At 47.2% G+C, this 22,273-nt stretch overlaps 1 long non-coding RNA gene across 1 annotated transcript; it reads left to right on the top strand.

Annotated features, from left to right (window-relative positions):
• Positions 1-1,028: 1,028 nt before the first annotated feature.
• On the top strand, positions 1,029-21,317 carry LOC116570342. Its single transcript, XR_004277400.1, has 3 exons — positions 1,029-1,093; positions 19,398-19,545; positions 21,089-21,317. It is a non-coding gene; the product is annotated as an uncharacterized LOC116570342 (long non-coding RNA).
• The last annotated feature ends 956 nt before the right edge of the window (positions 21,318-22,273 follow it).

Here is a 22,273-nt window from a genome sequence, read left to right as displayed (position 1 = left end):
CCCAGGGCACGGAGCTAGAAATGTGTGCTGGGGAGACAAAATGTGGGGTACCCCTGTGCAGGTGGGGGAGCACGGGCTGGACCTTGTGGCAAGCAGAGCCTGTAAGCTTATGGGGTGAGCTTGGAAGAATTTCCAATTTAATTTAACAGGCATCTTTATTGACCATTTTATCATAAACTAAAAAAGAAAAACCCTATTTAAGTAATCTCTACACCCAGTGTGGGGCTTGATCTCACGACCCTGAGATTAAGAGTTGTGCGCTCTTCCAACTGAAGAGGCAGGTGCCCCAATTTTATGATGAACTTTAAGAGCAAGTCTTCCTTCAGTGATACCCCATCCCCAAATTAACTTCTCTTTGTTTATCACCTCTGTGGAAATTTCCTTTGTGTACTGACACCATTGTAGCAGTTCTAGAACTTCCTTTTTCATTTACTGTACAGATATGTGTAATATCTAACTAAACCATCTCCTATTTCAACAAAAGAAGCCAACTAAGTGGGATCTTGGCATCTGAAAATTCCTTGATTTCCCAGGCTTCCATTTATGCAAAAGTAATGACATTTTCCCATAGTTTATGAATGAAATCCTTCTTTGGCATTTTTGATAGTCTAATACATACTGAAATTGCTTCTCACTGATTCTTGGAGGCCACAGTAATGACATAAGAAGCACCACCAAACCAATAAAGGACCCCGAGGCCACCAGCCCTATATTTATTCCATATGAAGACGGGATGCTAATGTGGCTCTATGTTAGAAGGACTTAGGTTCATTTTTGAAAGACTCCAGAAAAGCCACAGAACGAAATTCATTACCTTTCAAAAGAATAAATGAGGTCAAAGGCTGGGAAAGGCAGAGTTAAGAAATCCCCACGCTAGAGAAAGCAAAAGGCAGCACGAGTATTGCAAGGAAGTGGTCAGTGCTAGCAGACGGTGGGGCAATGAGGTTGAGCAGAGGTGGAAACTGACTCATGGCCCCTCTTCCATTTGGGTTTCTGCGGCCGAACGCCTTTGCAAAGTCCCCAGTTACTTCCGCCCTCCTGTCGTGACTGCAAGGGATTTCTCAGGGGGGCGTACCTGGGAGAGGCTATGCAGGTAAGAGCTGGACCAATGAATGGGACAAGGAATAGGGTCCCCCCAGGGTGACCCAGAGGATCCGTATGTGTGTGCGCACGCGCGGTGGGGGTGAGGGGGTGGGAGGTGGGGGGGCCATCGGTTTCACCTGCATTGGACATTTGAAGGTGAAGTTACCCTCCCGTTTCCTCACTGACCCATTCATTGCCTCAGGAAACAATTACTGCACTCATAGGATTGGCAAATGATTTAAACCAAAGTACCAGACTCCCTTAATAAAGATGTGTAGGGCAAATTAAAAAAAAAAAAAAACCCTTGAATTATAGAGATGGAAAATTACTGGTTAGTACATGGTGGCTCGAATATCTATGTTTATCCTGATACTCTCAAGACCCCACAAAAATGACTATGAATGAATTATTTTAAAGCACAAATCTGCAAAGACTAAGAGCAGAGGAAACAGCTGGAAAAGGGAAGGTGGAAAGCCAGTGGATGAGTGGGAATGGGCGAACGAGCTCAAAGAAGCCCAGCCCAAGGTTGGAGGGCTGGGAATGGCCGCAGCCTTGGTCTTCTAACCCGCAGGTGCGAGTGGGACACTCCCCTCAGGAGAAGCTGATCACCACGGAAGACCTAAGACCCTAAAACAGATCCCACAGCCTCTTCCCTGTGCCCCAGCATCTCACTTCCACACCCACAGAAGGTTCCTGAAAACTCCCGCCATGTTCTGGGGACAGGATGTGCCTCTCAGGCTGCCAGCCCCTCGCTCTTCCATTGGCGGTGGGGGGACATTCCGGACTGCGTGACCCACACAGACTCGGGTCCCGCGTGGCCCTGAACTTCAGGTGCCCTCCCGCCACCGTGGGCTGTTCTTTGTCCCTCCTGGCCTCACTTCTCCACCTCCACACCAGTTTCCTGAAAACGGACTATCTGGGGGAATCCTCTAACAATTCAGAAAGCAAAACCAATGCTTGGTTTTTTCAGTTGACAGTCTATATGGTGGCTCGTTTCTCGTGCCCTGCTTGTGCACAGATGTCATAATGGGCTGTCAGAATAAATATTAAATGCACAGAAAGGACGCGTGCATGTCTGTGCTTGTTTCAATGGAGAGCTAAAAGCCCCGGCTGTGGGTCTCCAAGTTCCCACCTGGAGCTCTGAGCACCCAGTAGGCTCCACTCCTGGAATTGGGTGCTGGAGTACAGAGCTGAGATCCAGTCCCTACTGTCCAGGAGGCACAGGGTAAGGGAGAAGTCAGAGACGAGGGGGGAATGCTTGACTGGATGGGGTGAGAGAGCAGGGTAGAGTCTGCCCAGCAGGCGGACTAAGCTCACCAGGCTGGAGGAGGAGCAAGAGGTAACATTTGCAGAGAGGGTCCGGCTGGCTGCAGCCGAAGGAACAGCATTCCCAACAGAAGGCACAGAGAAGGGGCCACATGCGGGACACGGAGGATCTCCTGAGCGGCTGCAGTGAAGGGGAAAGTGGCCAGTGGCCGGGAGGGAGGCTGGAGGGGGCCTGGGCCTGGCTTATCATGCCAAGGAAGCAAAAGGATCTCGAAAGAAGCTGGTACCTCATTGAAATGCCCCAGCGATTTCACGTAAAGAGGAAACACCTGATGGTCGCCGTATGCTTTTCCTTAGTGGCTGGATGCCTCCCCTCCCCCCCACCCCCGTCTACCCATCTGTGGCAGGAATGAAAACGACTACCCCTGTTGTTTTGGTTTTTGTGTTTTTTTTTTTTTTTTTTTTGAAAGGAAAACATGTGGCCCTGTGGGACCGGGTGCCGTGGGAAGATGCAGGGAACTACCTGGTCACACTGTGATGTGTGCCTTTAAGAGCCCCCCTCACCCCCAACAGCCCATCAAGACTGATACCCACTTTTATTTATTTTTTTAAGAAGATTTTATTTACTTGACAGATCACAAGTAGGCAGAGGCAGGCAGAGAGAGAGAAGCAGGCTCCCCGCAGAGCAGAGAGCCTGATGTGGGTTTCAATCCCAGGACCCTGAGACCATGACCTGAGCAGAAGGCAGAGGCTTTAACCCACTGAGCCACCCCGGCGCCCTGATACCCGCTTTTTGCACCTGTTGCTCAGTAGCAACACTGACCGAGCAGCTGAGCTGCTGTGCTCCTTCCTCCTCCCGGGACCTGTTCTCCCTGGGCACAGTCAGCAGTAGTGCTTGCTTTTTGCTCCACACCAACCCCAATGTCTGTTCGGATTTCTCTGAGGGAATTATCTCCTCTTTAAGAGAATGCAAAAATCCGGGTCCTGCCCTCCTTTTGAAAAGGCCCAAAGTCCTTGGGAGAATCTGTCTCTTACGTTGCCAAGTGGCTCAAGCTCCAGCAGGTAGGTCTTGGTCGCAGGACTTTGAGTGGTAAAGGGAAAATAAAGGCGAAGGTTCGGGAAAGAAGAGGAGTGGATAATTTTGTTACTTTGGCTTCCAAAGGGATTTGGAAGGCAGCCGCTTCATCATCCTCCTGCCTTGAAGAAGCAGATGGGGGTCAGCAACATGAGGGGATTTTCCTCAAGTTACTCTATCAGGAAAGCGTGAGGCTTCCAGGGTCTTTAGGGAAGAAAAAAAACGAGAGGGAAAGGCAGAAGAGGGAGATGCAAGTCTAGGCAAACAGAAAAGCCTGCGGCTTTCCCCCCAGACTTTGGGGGGTTTAGAGAGTCACTCAGGGCCCCCTCATGATCCTTTTGTTATGTCCTTTGGAAATCTGGGAGTCTGGGGTTTTAGACAACAGCTTCTCTCTTTTTAAAATTTTGTTTTGCTTAAGATTTTGCAGAGAGAAAATGCACAAGCAGAGGGGAGAGGGGCAGAGGGAGAGAGAGAATCCCAAGCAGACTCCTTGCTGGGCACAGAGCCCAACTCAGGACCCTGAGATCATCCCCTGGGCTGAAGTCAAGATTCAGACTCTTAAACGACTGAGCCATCCAGGCGCCCCTTAAAATACTAATCCCCTCCACACTACCGTTACTGTTACTTGTAAACCCTGAGCTGTGAGCTCATTGCTCCCCCCCCCTCCGCCCCCGCTGTGGATTCCTCCCCCAAAGCTCACGAGATAGGGGATAGTGCGGTCTTATTTTGCAGAAGATCCTGAGTTCCAGGGAAGGACAGAAAAACAGGACTTGCACCAAGGCCCAGTCAACTGCGAAGCTTCTGACTATAGAAAGTGGGGACTCTCCAGCCTGAACCCGGCCAGCTCCAGGACCCAGAGCCGCAGAGAACCGGAGGAGAGGAAGTGAGCTCTTATATTCTGGCTGCGCTCAGCCCACTCCGCTCTCTTCACCTGCAGCTTTTTAAGCAGGACTTAACTTCTTGAACCTGATTTTGATCTGGCTTTGGAAACGCAGCTGTCTCCTGATGAAACCAGCCCCTCTCCATCTGGTGGATTAACTTGCTTTTCATCTCCTCCTCCCCCCCTCGGCCCGCGGGTCAGCAGGCTACTTGATAGCACCTTGGGCCAGAGAATCAATGGATAAGAAAGGGAAAAGGAGGGAAACTTAGCTCAACTCTTGTTACCTGAGGCAGCCGCTGAAACCAATGCCCACAAAGGGGGTTTTGTATTTCCCATGAATTTAAAATGTCCTTGTCACTCATGCTACCGAATGTCCCGAGTTGGTGATCCAAAAGAGAATGCAATCATTGTGCAAGCAGGACAGTGTACAAGGAAATACTTCGGAGCACACGGTTTTGTGTTAAAACCTCAACCTCAAAGAGGTAACTCCGCTGTCTCTTTGCTGCCCTGCCCTTGTCTTAGTTGTGGGTGGGGGAGAATGGAGCTTCTGAAAAGTCCAGGACCTTTAGGAGGTCCCAGTTAAGGTCACACACTACCCCCCACCCCTGCCATGGGTCTCAGTCACGCCCCCTCCTCCTCTGTGGGCCCCCGAGTCAGGCCGCCCTTCGCCCTTCTCTCTGTGAGTCTGAGTCACACCCTTTCTCTCTGTGGGTTTGAGTACCGTCTCCCCCCTCAGTGGATTCCAGTCATGCCCCCATCTCTCTGTGGAACCCAGTTGCACACCCACTTCTTCTGTAGACCCAAGTCACACCCCCACTCTCTCTGTTCGGCTTCCTCACTCCCTGCTCTAGCTGGTCCTTTCTGGATGCCTTTTCCAGTTCTTTTCAGGAAGCACATAAGCTTGGTTTTAAACTTGAGATCTCTGAATGTTAGAACGGTACTGATAAATTGTAAGCAGCGACTTGACCTTGAAAACTTGGCCATTGGGCTTAATCATGAAGCTTTGGAGGAGAAGGAAGCCATTCCCATCCGGGGAGTAACAGATGTCTTTTCAAAACTTCTTTCTTTTTTTTTTATCTTTCTTGTCTTTTTCCTTTCTCTTCTTTTTTTTATTTCTTACTTTATTTTTTTTTTTTTTTTTGTTGCTCCCCCACATAGGAGGAGCAGAGCCACTGTTGTGTAAGAAAACATCGTATTAGCCTGCAAGCTAGTGGTATGCAGAGAAGCTTTGCTCCTGAACGGAGGGGCACTTCTGTGTTAGCTCTGGGGGTAACTCTGAGGTTATTTCTGAGGTTGAAAGTGAAAGAAGAAGTTTCCTAATTCTGACCTGATTTCTTTGCTCAAATTATTATTCTTAGGAACTATGAAAGAGAATGTCAGAATTACATTTTCCATTCCCTTTTCTCCTCTTCTTAAAGATATTCTGGGGTGGGGGCGCCTGGGTGGCTCAGTGGTGAAAGCCTCTGCCTTCCGCTCAGGTCATGATCTCAGGGTCCTGGGATTGAGCCCCGCATCGGGCTCTCTGCTCAGCAGGGAGCCTGCCTCCTCCTCTCTCTCTCTCTCTGCCTGCCTCTCTGCCTACTTGTGATCTGTCTGTCAAATAAATAAAAATCTTAAAAAAAAAAAAAAGATATTCTGGGGTGGGCAGAAGTTAAAATTATTTTTCTATTTTTTTTTTAAGGAGGCTCTGTGTCCCGCGTTTTGTTTTTAATTTAAAATAAACTAATTAACATACATCATTAGTTTCAGAGGTAGAGGTAAGTGATTGACCAGCTGCATATAATACCCAGTGCTCATCCCATCACATGCCCTCCTTAATGCCCATCACCTGGTTACCCCATCTCCCCCCACCTCAATTCCCTCCAGAAACCCTCAGTTTCTTTCCCATAGTTCAGAGTCTCTCATGGTTTGTCTCTCTCTCTGTTTTGTTTCTTAAATTCTGCGTATGAGTGAAATCATATGATATTTGTTTTTCTCTGATTGACTTCTCTCGCTTAGCATAATACCCTCTAGTTCCACCTATGTTGTTGCAAATGGTAGGATTTCATTATTTTTGATGGCTGGGTTATATATATGATATGTATATCATTCTTCTTTATTCTTCTTTATTCATTCTTTATTCATTCATCTGTCAGTGGACATCTGGGCACTTTCCATAGTTTGGCTATTGTGGACATTGCTGCTATAAACATTCGGGTGTATGTGCCCCTTCGGATCACTACATTTGTATCTTTGGGGTAAATACCCAGTAGTTTGATTGCTGCAACTCTTGGAGGAACCTCCATACTGTTTTCCAGAACAGCTGCACCAGCTTGCATTTCTACCATCAGTGTAGGAGGGTTCCCCTTTCTCTGCATCCTCACCAGCATCTGTCATTTCCTGACTTGTTAATTTTAGCCATTCTGACTGGTATGAGGTGGTATCTCATTGTGGAAGGAAATAGTCAACAAAACCATAAACAACCTACATAATGGGAGAAGATATTTGCAAATGTCTTATCAGATAAAACGCTAGTACCCCAAATCTATTAAGAACTTTTCAAACTCCACACCCAAGAAACAGATAAACCAATCAAGAAACAGGCAGAAGACATGAATAGGCAGAAGACATGAATAGACATTTCTCCAAAGAGGGCGTCCAAATGGCCAACAAGACGCATGAAAAAAGGCTCCGCGTCACTCAGCATCAGACAAATACAAATCAAAACCCTCTGTCTTTTGATTATGAAAAATCTCAAACTGAAGTAGAGAATTGGCACTTTGGGCAAATTCAAAACTAACAAAAGCAAGGAAATAATGGAATTAAATAGCAAAGGTGGAGGAAAAGACTCTTGCTTCTGAATTCTCAATAACAAGGATACCTCCCTTACATACTGATGCGTAAATTAGCAAGACTTTCAACTTTTTTTTTTTTTTTTAAGATTTTATTTATTCATTTGACACAGAGAGATCACAAGTAGGCAGAGAGGCAGGCAGAGAGAGAGAGAGGAGGAAGCAGGCTCCCCGCGGAGCAGAGAACCCGATGCGGGACTCGATCCCAGGACCCTGAGATCATGACCTGAGCCGAAGGCAGCGGCTTAACCCACTGAGCCACCCAGGCGCCCAAGACTTTCAACTTTTTGAGGGCCTCTGCCTCTGGCCTGGCCCCTAGGATCTGCTTCTGTAGTTTCTTCCTTGGGATTCAGGAATATACAAAGGCCTTGGAGAGAAGGCAGGTGAGCTTGACATTTCAGTAAATCCTCATAAATAGGTTTTCAGAAAAGCCAGCAGGCCATGGTTTGCTAACATCCTGGTGGAGCTGGATGCAGACCCGTAGGAGGGATGACGGAGGGCCAGGCAGACCAGAGGAGACATTGCCACTTAACACAGCCAGGGAGGAAAGTCAGCATCAAGCTAGGGAGACAGAATCTTCAATGGTCTGGACTACACCAGAGCCAGAGCTTCTCAAAAGTTAATGCTCCCACAGACCACCTGGGGAGCTCGTGGAGATGCAGATTTTGAGTGAACTGGGGGCTGGGGGAGCTGCCAACCTGCACTGCTCCCCAGCTCACAGGCACAGCTGGCTTCAAGCTGCAGCCTCTGCCCACAAGGTTCTGAACTTCATCAGATGCTCTACTGTGACCTTGACATTCCTTTTTTTTTTTTTTTTAAAGACTTTATTTATTTATTTATTTATTTAAGAGAGAGAGAGAGTGAGGGGAGAAGCAGAGGGAGAGGGAGAGAGAATCTCAAGCAGACTCCATGCTGAGAGTAGAGCCTGATGAAGGGCTCAGTCTCACGACCTTGATGTCATGACCTGAGCCGAAACCAAGAGTTAGTCGCCGACTGAGCCATCCACGCACCCCTTCAAATTCTTCCTAATTTAAACTTGAACCTGTGTTTTGTGAGTAGAGTCAAGTGATACGGGTAGCCAGCACAAGTGAGGAGGAGGTCCTGCAGGGCAGTGTGAGTGCGCCAGTCCCCCATCTCTTGCTGCCCTATTTGTATATGTATAATGATGGAGATGCCCAGGAGTATAGAATCCTGGTGGGAATTCTGCACATCGCAAAGCAAGTACAGGGTAATGCTACGTCTGTGACTTAGGAAGGTTGATGGTGCTGGCAGCCTTAGAACCAGAATTTTCTGTGACTAGAGAAAGAAAGAAATGTAGTTCTAAGAGTCATGATGACTAAGAAACCCTAACATACTCTTTCTGTTACGTCTCTCTCTTAGCCAACCACTTATGCCCAAAGTGATGCCACGCAAGGAAAGAAAAAGTTCCTTTCCTTTCAGTTGTTCCTTCTTCCTCAAGAAGCAGAAGCTGGAGATCGCTGATAGACTATGAGCTCATTAAGAAGTAAAATACTAAGAAGAGTTGAGTTGCTTTGTTCAGTGTTTGTTCGGGTGAGAACATAATGAGAATGCGTGTACAAGTTACAAAACACAGGTGGTGTAATTCTGATGATTCCACGTATGAATTAACTTGAAGTTTCCATTTAAAACTGGCATTACAGGATAAAAAAATGAATGGGAAATCCATGCGAGTTAATTTAAAATCTAAATGTTTCTTTTCTTAGAATGACATTAAACAGCAAATCTAAAACATCACTAGTTGAGAGGCTGTGGGAGACATGAAAAAAATTCATCCTTTGGTACCTTCTGTGGTCCTTTTTTCCTTACTCTGAATAAGGCACCCAGAGTTTTACTTTGTACTGGGCCATACAAATTATATAGCCAGACCAGCTCCTAGATGATGCTGATGTTCTGGCATTTTGACATCATCTTGACAGACCACATTTTGAGAAGTGAGAGTCTATACTGAGGTTTTGAAGCCAGAAAGACTTGGTATCAATTCTTGACTCTACCACTTGCTAGCTGCTTTTGTGATCTTAGGTAATCCTTAAAGGAATGTGTAGAAGAAAGGCGAAACATACCTTTATGGCTTATCGGTAATGACGGTCTAACTTGGTATGTGATATTTTTGCTCACATACAATAGTTTTCTTATCTGTACTATGTGGATCATAATTCCTTGCAGGCAGGAATTCAAAAGACAACCCCCTCCTAGAAACTCTTCTTGCCGGGGTCAGACCCTGGAGCTGAATGAGGGGTCATCCCTCCTCTGCTATAGTTGGTGGTTGACCTTTTAGTCCCTCTGCTTGGCTATAAGCTCTTTGAGAACCGGGTCATGCCACGGCTCTGTCCTGAACCATGACCACACAGCCATCCTCAACCACGGGCAGTATCAATATTCTTATAACGCAGATGCTTAATATTGAATGAATACATCTTCTCTGCTTCAACCAAGCAAGGTGCCATCATTGAAGTACAACACGTTCCCTCCAGATTCCTGCCATCTGTCCCAATATTAAGAGTCTCCCTTCTTTTTTTCCTATTTAGATCATACCCTTCCAGGGGTAGCTATGTGAATTCTTACTTTGGGGCTCTAGAAGACTCTGACTCTGTTTTCCCATCAGCCTCTTGGTGACGCTCTCCAGCGGCATTGACTTAACTTCTCTTGTGAATGACTCTAGCCTTTTCAGGCTTTCCCACTACCCAACCAAGGGAGAGTCTGTGTATCTGAGAATTCCCCGCGAAAATCCTGTACCTCATTCCGATTGGCTGCGTCCTAACCCAATCATAGTGGCTCAGGTCACGCTAGGGATTGGGGATCTTAAACCTGACATGACCTAAGCTACTCACTTTGACAAGAGGAAAGCCATTTCGTTGATCCATTTAGGGCACTTCCTTGCTGATGTGCCTTTAATCCTAGACAAATAAAACCCCGGGGGCAGATCAAACGGTTATTGGCAGACAACCTGAATGCTCTCTATCCTCCCTAGGATGGCTGTTAGTAAACATTTCCTCTTCTAGTGGCTAACTAGGCCCTTTGAGAGAATAGCTCAGTTCTCTCATTTTAAATATAAGGAAATGGGGCCCCATGGGGCATAAGGGAGGGCCCTGCTCAAGGTCACACATCTAGTTAGTGGCGAAGTCCGCACCAGACTGCACTTCTCGCAACACAGTTAGCTCTTAGTCATACACCCTATTGCCTTGTGGAGCCATTGGAGGTTGCCATATTTATATATTTTCTCTCCTTGTAGACACTGACTTTCCAGGGGCCGAAGATGGTGTCCGCCTACACTGCAGCATTTAGTTCAGGATTATAATGAAACTTAGCCAAGGACTATAAAATATTAAGCAGCCTCGATAGTATTAGTGGAATGAGCAAAAATTGTTTTTTATCACCAAAGTGTCAAGCAAAAGTCAAATAATAAGTTAAACAATTCTTATTGGTAAGTTATGACTGCCTTGTAACCAGAGAACGTTTTGTTTTTCCTTTAAGTAAGAATGATACAGGAATTTAACGGACAAGTCCCAGACTTGGGAATAATTTCTGTATATCAGTTCTTTATAATAACTATATAACCTTTATTTTATGTAGGTACCCTCTATCAAGCTATATTTCCTCTTTAAGAAATTACCTGTATTAAAAAGAGAAAGGAACTTATAATTTTCAAAATGTATAGAACTTTTAACTATTGTCTAGTTTTATCTGTGAACTGAGAAATTAAGTTGAACCTGCTCCCAATTCTTGTTTCCACTTTTCCAAAATATTGCTGAAGTGAGATTCCTCTCCAGCAAATAGAGAAACAGAAGGAGTTCCACATCACAAAAAACATTAAAAAAAAAAGAAATTCCTAAAGAAGAGATCTTTGGCCACCGTCTGAGGCCGCTACTGCCTCGGGCAACCGGCACGCAGAATGTGCTAGAAATGGAGGCGGAATATCTGCGGGTGGGGGAAGGGTGCAGGGGGACACTAGATGCTCTGACCCCTCACCCCCAGGGGCTGCCTATACTCCCCCCGCCCCTCCGAGCCGAAGACATCCCTCTTCTCTTCCCAATGCGGCATTCCATGACTGTTGTTGGGATCTTGGGGTGGGGGAAGGCTCTGGGCAGGAGAAGGACTGGGGATCCCTCAAGCTGTGTTAGGTCTGAGGGCTCATGAGATGTCCCTCTGAGTAAGACAGAGGGGTCCCTGTGAGGAACAACCACCAGAGAAAAGGGCAGGTGCGACCCTAATGCGCCACGTGGACAAGGACATCCCAGAAGAGCCCGCTTAGTGTCTGCTACACCAGGCGCTCCAGGCGTCGGCCGTGAGGTTGCCATGGCCCATGCACCTGCTCTTGTTGGCCTTTCTGTTGCCAAGGAGTTGAATGTCCTGCTTGCCAACAAGTGACTCTGAGGTGTTGCCACGTGGTAGCCTGACTTCAGGAGGCGGGGAAATGATCCCCCCCTTCCTTTTCTCCCAAATTTGGGGTCTAGCAGCCTCCACCTGCTGCTTACAGGGCCTCTGGCGAGTGGGTGGGAAGGAGCTCCTGCAGGAGGAGACAGTGGGAGAAGGGGTGGACGGGACCACTGGGGACGCTGTCTCCACGGGAGACCAAGCAGTCTCTTCCTGACTGTGGGGGACAGAAAAACCCTAAAGGGCTGTTGTAATTAGCCTTGGCAAGGTGTCTTTGCTCTGACCCTCACCGCATGTCACCTGGACCTCTATCTTCCCAGTTTGGAACACTTGCCCGGAAGGGGTTGAGCTGAGCTAGGACCCACTGTCTCTGGGGAAAGGGTGATTAATCTCTTCCCTTCCTTCCTGTATCTTTTTTCCCAGCCTGGCCTGTGTCAGCCAGCACTTCTAAGTGCTGTACCATCAGGTACAACCTGCATTGGCAGAGCAGGGAGGCCCATCAGGAGGAGACCATGGGAGAAAGCCTTGGGGTGAGTGATGGAAAACGGTGAAGTTGGGAACTTGGCGGCCATGGACTTGGCCTGGCACCTGGTCCCTTGCAGGGCTCCTGGCTGTAGCTGGTGTCCCTTCTGCAGCCACCTGAGGAAGTCCCCTGTTGAAGGTAGCTGCATGCATACTTTCCATCAAGCTTGCTGCAGAATGAGCAGGTCTTCCTGTGCCGTGGGAAGGCGCCATTCTTGCTGTGCCCCGGGACACCCCAACTCCCCTGCCGGGTCCCCTGTAACTTCAGCTTCCTCATCTCTGGCCTCCACCAAGCACCCAGCCCATCACTTTCTTTTCTTCTTCCTCACCACAGGGTGTCTCTCTGCCACTGGATCTCGATTTCTTAACGGCCTGGTTCTCACCTCATGATGTGACATTTCCTTCCTAGCCACAGAGCTCGCTCAGATGCTAAATCCTATTACCCAACCAAACTTGGTCCCTGACCCAACCTCCTTACCTAACTTCATCTTCTCAGGTTCCTAATCTCTCACCTATTGAAAGAGCCATAGTTGTGTTTGTTAGCCAGCAAATGGGGGGTGGGGAAGGCAGCGGCCCGGCCTGGACCCCTTCCCATTATTGCCATGGGTTCCAGTTTGTTTCCCCAACCTAGAAAGCCTAGAAGATCTTGGTGTAGGATAAGGGAAGACCCAGCCTCTGGCCTTTGGGATGGAGGGGATTGCCCAGGCCCTAGGACCAACCCACAAATCCCCACCCTGGGCTCATCATTCGAGGGCCCCTGAGTCTCCCTTGGAGCCAGGCTGGCTGGACTCTGGGACTCTGATTCCAAGCTCTGAGCAGGTCGACTTAGGTCCTAAGCTCCAAGTCAGGGGCCCGCCTTCCGGGCTCCAGCACAAGTGGGTAACGAGAAAGCCACTGGAGCCTTCTGACAGAGGAACGCTGCCCTTTCTACTTGGAGGAATGGAGAGGAGCCGGCAGCGTGGCTTTCCCCGGCTCCCCCAGACTCCTCACCTGCCTGAGCTCTGAAATGATGGTCCTAGAAAAACAGCAAGTGGGGAAGGTGGACAGCAAGTGAGCCTAGAGTCTGGGAGGACTCACTTCTGCTTTTATAATCAGGTCAATGACATTGTAATCCATCATTTCATGTGTCTTTCAACGTGCCTTGTGATTTTTCTGGAAAACTAGGCATAGTACAGTGGGTAGAGGAATGGAAGAAAATGGGTCTTCAGTGGGAGGTTTTTGTCAGAGACATAACACGCCTCTGGGAAGGTGCTGGGCTGTGTTCGCTGTTTGATGTTCCTGTCCGCGTCAGAGGCTAACCTTCCCTGGCGTCTTTCTTTGTGTCACCCCTGTGGTTTCGGGGGTCTCCCTAGAGACTTGTTAAATACCGTCTGAGATACATAGTTCTTTCTGTTGTAGTCCCCTGTTACGCAGGAGCCCTACGGGTAGGATGGTGAGGTGTGGGCAAGGAGGCAGGGCTCTGCCTTCCTATGATGAGGACCCTGTCTTTAGCGAGCCTGTGACCCTGGGGGGTGCCCCCCGCCCCCCCCCGCCCACTGTGTGTCTCCGCCTCACTGTGTTTTCTCCCTTAGGTGAGACCGGAAGGCTGGCAGGGGAGGGCCTGGAGCTGGATATTTTCTCTTTCAGGTCCGTAGGGCTCTGGTAAAACCACAGGAAGTTAGGCTCTCTTGAGGGCAGATCTTGTAAAGAACAAAGTCTTCTGGGTGCCCCCTCCCCTCCCCTTGCTGGAAGCACTAGGGAACTTTTCTCTGATCTTTGCTGTCAATCTGATAGGGCTCCTGGAGACAAAACTCATGGCGGGGTGGGGGTCCCCCTCCCATGGCCCACCCCCCATAATGTCTAACTCTCAGCCTCCTCCACATGGAGCCTCCAACAATTTGTCGGCCACGGTTTAGGCCTTCCTACTCTGGTGCTGTTTCCCTGCAGGCCTCTACTCCCAGGCTTCGGCTCCAGGAAAGCAGGATTCTCTGTATTTAGCTCTCTGTCCCCTCAGTTTCAGGGGTGGCCCTCGGTCCTATGACCTCAGTGCAATGGGATAGAAGAGTTGCTGGGGGCTTTTGGTTTTGTTTATTTCTTGTGTGGTTAGGAAAGACAACATCCAAGCTCCTTCCACGCTGGCCTGGAAATTGGAAACCTCCCCACCATCATTTAACTAGATTTTTCCAAAGTGAAGTTAAGAGGTACTGAGTTACCATCCATTAGGCATGTGACTCCTCTGCTGGTGATTTTCTCACGTTCCCAAGGCTCATCAAAGGGGAGGTCGTGCACTAAAACACCTCAGAGATTGGGCTTGGTCCCCCAGGAAGTCATTAGCGGATCTCAAATTTTGCTTCTTTCCATAGTCACCATCAGACAGGATTTCCGTCCCCAGGGCTCCTACAAGACCTGTTCCAAGGGATGAGAGGTCGGGTCCTACTCTGTTTCCAGCACTTGCCTTTTCTCCCCCTTCCCTACTCTTGCCCATATGGGAAAGTAGGAGGGTCGCCAAAAGCAGGAGAGCTCATTTGCTGAATAAAGATGGAGCGATCAGAGTGCCTGGGTGGCTCAGTGGGTTAAGCCTCTGCCTTTGGCTCAGGTCATGATCTCAGGGTCCTGGGATCGAGTCCTGCATCCGACTCTCTGCTCAGCAGGGAACCTGCTTCCCCCCTCTCTCTGCCTGCCTCTCTGCCTACTTGCGATCTCTCTCTGACAAGTAAATAAATAAAATCTTAAAAAAAAAAAAAAGATGGAGCCATCAGGACGTACTTGACTACAAAATGTTGTCAAATGTGTTGTGGATGCACCCGAGGTCGACAGCGTGGTATCAATCCAGACTGCCCTCCGTCTTATACAGACTCTGCAGGGAGCGGTGACATTGAACACAAAGGCAGTGGGGCTTCCCAGGTAACACACACAAGCCTTCCCCCACCCCCACCCCCATGCCCGTTTTAGGGGCGCGCTATGCATGAATGTACTGAGACCTTGCTGGTGGAGACCCACACAGAGTCCCCAGCGCCCAGTTTCTTGGACCTCAGATCACCCCCAAGAGTCAGGTGCTGTGTGCGGGGCTCCTGTTCCTGGAGGCCCCCCATCATGGAAGGCTGGAGTTCCCCAGTTGCACCAAATCTCCAGGTTTTGGCCAAGGTCCTCTGGTAGAGGAGGGAGTTCTAGCCTTTGAGGACTTTCCATTATCCCTGGAACCCCAAAGCAGAACCAGCTTGTTTTCTTCTGGCCAGAGGAACATGTTTGGGTTTCTTTAGGAACACTAAGGGGGCATTTTAGGGACTCGAGGCAGCTGCCTCGCTGCAGTTCCTATGAGCATTGGACTCTGTTCCTTCCTTCCCTTGGAAGGAGGGTGCTGATTGTCACACAGTGTAGGGTGTGTGGCTGCTCTAGCTTGTGGAGGAGAGCGTGGTCTGTCAGTGACAGTGATTTCCCTCCGTGATTCTTGCTAGAACTCCTTACGCAGCTGCCCATCATTTGCTCGTGCTTGTCGCAGGGTAATTTACTAAGCAACTTACTGTGGTTTCCTACTTCCTGCCAGGAAAGACTTCCAAAAGGAGGAAAAGGCAATTTCACCCTCTTTTCCAGAAAATTAGGTGCTACTGCTCTTTAGGGCGGTTTATTAGTTATCTGTTGCTGTATATTGAATTATTCCACATCTCAGCTTCTCAAAACAAGTGACACTTATTCTCTCACAGTTTCACTAGGTCAGGAGTCAGCTGCCTCACTGGCTTAGGGTCCCTCCCAAGGCTGAACCTAAGGTTTTGGCCAGGGTTATGGAGTCATCTCAAGGCGGATCTCAGGGAGGATCGATCTCTCCGCTTACAGACTCGGTCATGCAGCATTTGGCAAGCCTCTGGTCCTTTCTGGCTGCGGTCCTAGCTATCGGTCCCTTGCTACACAGGATCCTCTGTGGGGTCGCTCACAGAATGGCATCGGGCTTCCCACGGAGCAGTGAGGGAGAAGGGGAGAGAAAGCAACCAAGAGAGATGTTACTGTTGTTTGAGAGGCTAATTTCAGAGCAGTCATTCTATCCCTTGTGCTGTGTTCTGCTTCTTCGGGGGAAGTCACTAGGTTCAAGCCCCCAACCCAGGGGAGAGGGTGACACAAAGTGAAAATACCCGGAGGCGGGCTGATGGGGAGTCCTCTTGGAGGCTGCCTACAGCCAGTTGTTAATTTGCACGTGTGTGTGTATGTGTGTGTGTCCCAGCCCAAGTCAGAAGCTCCACGGCATCCATGGTACGACCTTGTCTAGGCTTCCATGTGGGAGGGGGATCTAGGCGGAACAGAGCATGCAGATGGAGTCACCAGGATGAAAGAGCAGGAGCTGCCCAAGATGACCATGGCTCCAGGGACCGGAGGGAAAATGGGCAGAAGAATCCACACGCATCGATGCCTTGTATGCAAGTGCCTGAGCAGGAGCAGGACGTTTTTGTTTGTTTGTTTGTTTTTTAAGATTTATTTATTTATTTGACAGAAAGATCACAATTAGGCAGAGAAGCAGGCAGAGAGAGGGGAGGAAGCAGGCTCTCCGCTGAGCAGAGAGCCTGATGCAGGGCTTGATCCCAGGACCCTGGGATCATTACCTGAGCTGAAGGCAGAGGCTTTAACCCACTGAGCCACCCAGGTGCCCTGGGAGCAGGACTTCTGATGGGGTGAGCGGATGCATTTGCTGGGGGCACCGAATATCAAACAGCTTACTCTCAGGAGCTGGGTCCAAGGCTCTAGCTCCCCCAAATGGCCAAGAGCCCATGGAGCTGCCTGCCTTTAATGGACCACATGGTCTCGGGCAGTGACCATCCCAGCAGCAGCCATGGTAGACCAAAGACCAATCTTACCTAGGTAATTTTTTTTTTTTTAGTACTAAAGAGTCAAAGAGCCCCCAGTAATGAATGACTGGTATGAAGAGTCTTTTCATCCTAGTAAATGGCTAGAAAGAATTTAATTTAGAAAAATTAAGGTATATGATGTTTCCTTTACCTTTACATTGAACTTTTTGTATTGTGAGAAATCCATTTACCTGGCTTAAACAAACCAAAAAAAGAAAAAAAAAAAAAAAAGGAAATCTATTGCATAGAACCGAGAAGCCCAGGATTAGGGCTGCACTGCAATCAGGCTGTGGGGCCACCGCCATGCTCCTCCCCCTCCGTTGTTTGTCTTCATTGCTCCACGGTCTTCATTTCCAGGATGTCTGCCAGCAAGTTCCGACCCAGAGTCTTCCAGATCCAAGTGCCCCGGAGAACGCAGAGATGCTCACTAGAGTCTCTGTGAAATCTCCCTGTCGTTTGGACTCCTGGGGGACACAAGGCCCTGCCCCTAATCTCTCACTGGGGAGATGGAATTCTCCCCTGGGCGAGGCCAGGCAGCATACCCATCTTGGACAAGGAGGGTCGGAGGGACAATTCCTTCCGTGCAGGGGCTGAGACTGCAGAAGAGAGATCACTTCCCCAGAAATGCATATTGCGCAGTCAAGACACGATTGATTTCCACCAGTAGAAATGATCACTACAAACATGGCATTTTATTGCCTTGTTGGATAGTATACTGATTATATACAGCTATTAGCAAATTCAGGTGATCGTACCTAACATACTCTGTACTACCCCGCTTTTTCATCCGCTCCATCAGTCTTAATGTCTCTCGTAACGTGATTCCTTAATGGTCAGAGTACGTCTTTGACACATTCATTCTAAATTTGTGTGAAAGTCTCGTGTTTTTTTTCAAAAACTGTATTTGGGGAAGTGCAAGGCGACTACTTGTTTCTTTTTTTACAATCCTTATATTCTTTTAAAACCACCATAATATGGATCCTCAGGAAAACTGTAGCTTTAAATGTGCCAAACATTTCAAACAACTTGCCATCCAGGTTAGTCAGACTTGAACCTGGATCCTCCAGCTCCCCGCCAAGCTGCCCAGACAGACACCGTGTAGAACAGAGATGAGTCAGCCTTACAAAGTCCTGAGCAAACCGTAGGTGAGTGGGCAAAACAAATGAGTGTTGTTATTCTAAGCCACCCAGTTTGGGCTTCATTTTTAGCAATAAATGCGTGGTACGAAAGGGCTTTCCTTTAAGTAGGTCTTTGAAAACTTTATAGAAACCACATGTTAGATTAAAATTCTTTAAAATATGTATTTGGGGGGAAATTTAAATTAGAAATATAGGAGAGTTTCTATTAGTGTTTCCCTTACTGATATCTTAAGCGAGTTTTAATTTCCAAGTCTTCTAGCGGTCAAAGACACTAAAGGGGAGACTTGGGGAAGGCTGGTTTTTCTTCTTCAGAGCCCATCAGTCACTCCAATGCTCCTCAGGAATGACTTGGGAAGATTGACATTCCCCATGACCTTAGAGAAAGCTGCATTTTTGGAAGGCTGGCCCTTTGTGTCTCCAATGAGCTTGAGCTTGAAGACTCGCTTTGACATGAATAGGCCAGGTCAATCCTTCAGCTGCCTTTTCTTTATTCTTACACATGTGAGTGCATGAAACTCGCATGTCTGTAAGCCAGACTCTAGGTCTTTCTGTCCCAAACTATCAACTAGAAGAGCAATGAGAAGCAGAAAGCTCTTTGAGAGGGACTGGTCTTCTATCTCAGCATAATCAATTGTTCTTTTTTTCTCCAACATGGGAGAAAGGAATGGAACAGGGAGAGGGAGAGGCTTGTGGTCAGAACCTTAAGGCTTGGTCAGAGCTCAGAGAAATACAGCTGGTTGAGCTTATGACTCTGGTCTACTGCCCAGAGCTGTATGTACATGTCTTTAAGGGCTGGGGACCCTACAGTGGCCCCTCTTCTCAGACATTCTCAGCGACAAGAATGTTAGGGTAGAGAGTATAGCAACTGACTGAGTTTGTTGCTGAAACCTTCCTTGATTTGATACTTACAGGCACAGGAATAGTGTTTGAGCCTAATGTGTCCTAGGATAGGTTATTAAATGTCAAAGGTATTAAGAAAAATTTTCTTATCAGCAGAATAAACCAAGTTTGTATAGTTTTGTATTGGTTATTTGCCATCATTTTAAGTCATTCATGACCATTTTTTTTAGTCAAGAGATACTGATTGGTAGAAGACAAGAAGGGGAAGAAAAACTGCATCTCCTGGTATCACCACCTAAACACAAGCATAGATAACATTTTGGCAGAAACTTAATGCTTAATGTGACATATTCATGATCTCATGGTTAGTGAGAATGGTACTGGGACCTCAACACAGAATCAATGGTCTTTGCACATCTGAATCTTTCTGATGGTGGTCACTGATAGCTCTTGGGGTCATGTTTATACATCGCTGGCTCTGCACCTGGTCTTCTCTTTGATGTTTACATTGCCGTGAATTCCATTTATTTGAATGTTTCCATCTCCTGCCTTCCGCAGGATTGTAGGACAATGGTCCTACAGTGAAAGTCAGAGAGAAGCTGCAAAATGGTTCCAGATTGAAGGAGACTAGAGAGATGTGACAAAATGCCACGTGTGATTCTGAACTGGATCCTTTTGCTATAAAGTACCTTTATTGAGACAACAGGTAAAACTTGAATGGTGTGTGTGAACTCAGTGGTAGTCATGTTTCAGTGTTAACTTCCTGGTTTGAATAGCTGTGTTGGGTTACGAAAATGTCCTTGTTCGTAGGAAACACACCAAACATTTGGGGGTGATGAGGTGTTATGTAGACAACTTCTCTCTAGAGTTTGAGGAAAAGTAATTTTTTCTACTGTTCTTGCAAGTTTGAGATTGTTCCCAAATAGTAAAAACCAGAGGTAAACCAAGCAAAAATAGGAAATGAAAGCTGGGAACGAGCTAGGGGAGGAATAAGAGAGATGGACTAAAATAGCTCTGGGAGAAGAGGAGGAAGGATTAAGGAGAATTAGTCTATTTAGAAAAGTGGGTGGGATAGGAAATAAGATGCTGACATAGTTGACAAAATCTAGAGGGGGGGTTGGCAGTGGATTGGGAGAAGTTGGCCTGTTAACAGAGAAAAGGCTGGTTATGTTGAAAGATGAAGAAAAAAGAGGAAGGGGAAGAGAACTAATATTTATCGAATGGCTTCTCTGGGCATTTAAATCCCATTTAACTCTTATATAACCATGTAAGATGAGAGTTTTATCCACATTTTTTAAAAAAATGAGTAAACTAGAGCTCAACGAAGTTAAATAACTAGCCCAAAGTAATACAGCTGGTAAGCAGAACCAGGATTTAAGTCCCAGTATGTGTGATTCCAGTGGCAATGGGGATGGTAGGGAAATGATCTCATCAGGTCAGAGAAGGGAGAGAATTAAATTTTCTTTTCCCCCTCTAGGGATTGCAATGGGCACAGAGACCGAGTGAGAAAATGATCATAGGGGGTTGGAGGTTGGGACTGAAACCAGGATTTGAATAATCTGAAGAGATATGTTACTTGAAGTCATGGGAAGATGGCAGAAGAAAATAGAAGCACTGAGATCTGAAAAGATATGTTACTTGAAGTCATGGGAAAAATGATAGGAAATGATAGGAAAAAAGGAAGAAAAGGAAAAAATTGAGAAATATAATTACTTGTAGATGAAAAGAGACAGAGGAAATCAAAGAGGCATTGCAGAAGGCTTGAGGGATAGAATAGTCAACTTCTAAGATGGTATCCAATGATCTCTCCTCTTGGTATTCATACCCTTGTGTCATGTTCTCCCCTTGGGTGTGGGCTGGATCTAGTAACTTGTCTCAACAATAGAATACAGCAAAGTGACACGACATCACTTTGGTGATTAGTTAGAAACAATGATAACTTCCATCTTGTGGGCAGATCCTTGTTGGTTTCAATGAAGCAAGTGGCCATATTGGAGAGGTCCAGGAGTCAAAGAACTAAGGGCAGCTTCCAGTTATCAGCCATCAAGGGATGAAGGCCTTAGTCCAACAGCGCTGGAGGAACTGAACCCTGCCCACAACCATGTAAATGAAGTTGGAAGCAGATTCGGTCCCAGTTGAACCTTGCCTGAGCCTTGGGTCCATACTGTGATTGCAGCTTGTGGGACTTGGGCATGGAGCACCAGCTAAGACGTATCTGGATTTTTAATCCACAGAAACTGTTGTTTCAGGTCGTTGAATTTTGGCATACAGTGAATGTTCATTATTCAAGGATTCCACACTGCAAATTTACCTCCTCACTCAGATTTATACGTAACCTCAAAATCAAGACTCATGGTGCTTTCATGGTTATTTGTGGACATATGCAGAATTGTGAAAACTCTGGGTTGCCTGATGTGCATGCTCCCAGCTGAGGTCAAACAAGGCAAGTTTCTGCTTCTTGTTTCAGTTCATAGAGTAAACAAGTGTACTTTTCATTCTCAATTTAGTGCCATGTTTTGTGCATTTTTGTAATTTTTGTTGATTTCACTGTGTAAAACGGTTCCCAAGCATAGAGCAGAAACGCTACTGTTCCTAAACACAGGAATGTCTCTGTATGGAGAAAATTCACATACCAGATAAGCTTCATTCAGGCATGAGTTACATCCAGGCTGTTGCTGACTGTGAATTTGATGTTTATGAAGCAACAATATACATTAAAGTGTATTGATGCAGTAACACACACTGAACAAGGTTGTGTTGATCAGTTCACAGAAACAACACGATCAGCGGCTCATAGGAGCCTGACCCTGTAAGTGAGGAGCAGTGGGTCAGCATTCGCTAATTCAGCATTCTCAGTGACTTTATAGGACAGAACTACCCCAAATAAGGAGAATCGAGTATAATTTGTTTGGCAACAAGAGAGAACAAAGATAGGCGAAAAATAGGAATTTAGTTCACCGATCGAAAGTGGAAGACTTTCACGAGGAGGTCATGATCAAGCATCAGGGGTGGAAGACTCTTACAAGGGGTAAGGCCAGAGAGATAGGAGTTGGCAGTGATGAGTGTCTGCCATCTAAGTTAAAATGATCATATATGGCGAAGAAATAATTTGGCTGGCCCAAGAGACTTATTTCGGATGAACGTGAGTGAAACTCCAGAGAAAGATTAGCCTCGCACAAGTCTCTTTGCTCTGTAAAGCCCACAGCAGGATGAGGAGTGGTATGTACAACCAAAAGGTTCCAGCTCAGTTAAACTCTCTGTGGTCCTACGGGGCGATGAAACCCGGGGTGGCTCTTGACAAGCACACAGATGCTGCCTACACAGGGAGATGGTGCAACTGCAAGAGAAGCTGCGGAAGAAGCAGCCCTTAGGAGACGTGGCATGCCTTGACACAGCTTTTCTGTGACCGGGGACTGAAAGCTGAAGATTTTATT

This window comes from Mustela erminea, chromosome 12, assembly GCF_009829155.1.
Source record: "Mustela erminea isolate mMusErm1 chromosome 12, mMusErm1.Pri, whole genome shotgun sequence".
NCBI classification, from domain to species: Eukaryota; Metazoa; Chordata; class Mammalia; order Carnivora; family Mustelidae; genus Mustela; species Mustela erminea.
Note: the sequence above shows the minus strand (reverse complement) of the source record. Positions and strands in the feature narration are given on the sequence as shown.